We start from the raw sequence: 3,105 nt of genomic DNA on the forward strand, positions 1-3,105 counted from the left end.
GACATAGTGGGTGTATTTTTGTTGTTATTGAGACATTCCAAATAGTACATTTATTTTCAGGTGTGCATTATCATCCATACTAACATGCTGATAAATAGATGAAATTGTTGCTTACTCTTTTAAAAACAGCTTCCTGCCAGCTTTTTTATTTTATTTATTTTTGTTGAAGTATAGTTGATTTACAGCTTTATGTTAGTTTCAGGTATACAGCATATTGATTCAGTATTTTTACAGATTGTGGTTTTTGTTCAGTTGCTAAGTTGTGTCTGAGTCTTTGCAGCTCCATGGACTGCAGCATGCCAGGCTCCTCTATTTTCCACTATCTTCCACAGTTTACTCAAATTCACATTTGTTGAGTCAGTGATGCTATTTAACCATCTCATCCTCTGTCACACCCTCTCCTTTGGCTGTCAATTTTTCCCAGCATCAGCATCTTTTCCAATGAGTCGACTCTTTACATCATGCGGTCAGAGGACTGGAGCTTCAGCTTCAGCATCAGTCCTTCCAATGAATATTCAGGATTAATTTCCTTTAGGAATGACTGGTTTGGTCTTCTTGCAGTCTATGGGATTCTCAAGAGTCTTCTGCAGTACTACAGTTTGAAAGCATCAGTTCTTTGGTGATCAGCCTTCGTTATGGTCTAACTCTCACATCTGTACACGAGTACTGAGGAAACCATAGCTTTGACTATTTTGACCTTTGTGGGCAAAGTGATGTCTCTGCTTTTTAATACACTGTCTAGGTTTGTCATAGCTTTCCTTCCAGCGAGCAAGCAGCTTTTAATTTCATGGCTGCAGTCACCATCTGCAGTGAATTTGGAGCCCTAGAAAATAAAATCTGTCACTGCTTACACTTTTTCCCCTTCTATTTCCATGAAGTAATGGGACCGGATGCCGTGATCTTAGTTTTCTGAATGCTGAGTTTCAAGCCAGACTGAATTTTCATGTATTATACAAGCTATCTCTCTCCTTCTCCCTCCATCTCCCCAAAGGTAACCGCTAACTCATTTTCTATATCTGTGACTCTGTTTTGTTATATACATTCATTTGTTTTATTATTTAGAGTCAACATGTAAGTATATTCAGTATTTGTCTTTCTCTGTGTGACTTATTTCAGCAAGCATAATATTCTCTAGGTCCATCTGTGTTGTTGCTAAAGGCAGAATTTTGTTTTTGTGACTAATATTCCATTGTGTATATATATATATATATATATATATACACACCCCCCACATCTTTATCCATTCATCTGTTGATGAACGCTTGAATTGTGTACATTTTTTGGCTGTTATAAACAGTACTGCTATTGTGGGTATATGTATCTTTTTGAGTTAGTATTTTCATTTTCCCCAGATATATAGGGAATTTCTGGATCAAGAGTGGAATTTCTAGATCATAAAGTAGGTCTGTTTTCAGTTTTCTGAGGAACCTCCATTCTGTTTTCCATAGTGGCTGCTATCAGTATACATCCCCATCAAAGTATACAGGGGTTACTTTTCCCTCCATGTCCTCACCAACATTTGCTATTTGTAGACTTTTTATAATAGTCATTCTGATAGATGTTAAGTAATATCTTATTGTGGTTTTTATTTACATTTCTCTAATAATTAATTCTGTTGAGCATCTTTTCATGTGCCTTTTACCCATTTATATATATTTTCTTTGAAATAAATATTTATTCAGGTCTTCTGTCCTTTTTGATTGGGCAGTTTTTATGATGTTGAGTTGAATGAGCTGTTTATATATTTTGGATATTAACACCTTGTCAGTCATATCATTTGTAAATATTTTCTCTCATTCTATAGGTTGTCTTTTCCTTTTGTTGATGGATTCCTTTGCTATGCAAAAGATTTGAAGTTTAATTAGGTCCCATTTGTTTATTTTTGCATATATTTCTTTTGCTTAGGAGACAGATCTAAAAAATATTGTTTTGATTTATATCAAAGAGTTTTTGGCCTGTATTTCCTTTTAGAACTGTTATGGTTTCAGTTCTTCTATTTAGGTCTTTAATCTATTTTGAGTTTATTTTCATAAATGGTTTGAGGAAATCTTATCACTTTACATGTATCTCTCTAGTTTTCCCAGGCCCACTTATTACTAAAGCGACTATCTTTTCTCCATCATAGATATGTAAATTTACTTTGGGCTCTCCATTCTGTTCCATTGAGCTGTGTCTGTTTTTATGCCAATATCATGCTGTTTTTTTAATTCTATTTATTTATTTTTGGCTGCATTGAGTCTTCATTGCTGTGTGAGGGCTCTTCTCTAATTGCAGTGAATGGGCATTACTCTAGTTGTATGTAGGCTTCTTATTGCAGCGGCTTCTCTTGTTGTGGAGCACAGGCTCTAGGGCACATGGTCTTCAGTAGTTGCAGCACATGGGCTCAGTGGTTGTGGCACACAGGCTTAGTTGCCTGATGGCCTGTGAAATCTTCCTGAACCAGGGATCAAAACCATGTCCCCTGCATTGACAGGAGAATTCTCAACCACTGGTCCACCAGGGATGCCCCCCATGCTGTTTTGATTACTGTAGCTTTTTAGTACAGTCTAAAGTCAGGGAGCATGATATCTCCAGCCTTTTTCTTTTTTCTCAAGATTGTTTTGGCCATTTGGGGTCTTTTGTGTTCGATATGAATTTTAGGATTATAAATTCTATAATAAATGTCATGGATATTTTGATAGAGATTACATTAAATCTGTAGAGTATTTGGGGTAGCATAGCCATTGTAATGACATTAATTCTACCAATCCAAGAGCACAGGCTATCTTTTGATTTTGTTGTATGATCTTCAATTCTTTTCATAAATGTTTTGTAGTTTTCAGAGCATAGGTCTTTCATTTCCTTACTTAAGTTATTCCTAGATGTTTTATTCTTTTTGATGTAATTTGAAACAGGACTTTAAAAACTTTCTCTTTCTGATAGTTTGTTATTAGTGTATAGAAATACTAATGTATTTCTGTATGTTAATCTTGTATCCTGCAACTGTACTGAATTTATTTATTCTAATAGTTTTTTTGATGGATTCTTGATGGAGTTTTCTATATATGGTATACAGTATCACGTCATTTGCAAACAGTGACTCTTTTACTTCTTCCCTTCCAATTT

The sequence above is a fragment of the Bubalus bubalis genome, chromosome 6, assembly GCF_019923935.1.
Source record: "Bubalus bubalis isolate 160015118507 breed Murrah chromosome 6, NDDB_SH_1, whole genome shotgun sequence".
Classification (NCBI taxonomy): domain Eukaryota; kingdom Metazoa; phylum Chordata; class Mammalia; order Artiodactyla; family Bovidae; genus Bubalus; species Bubalus bubalis.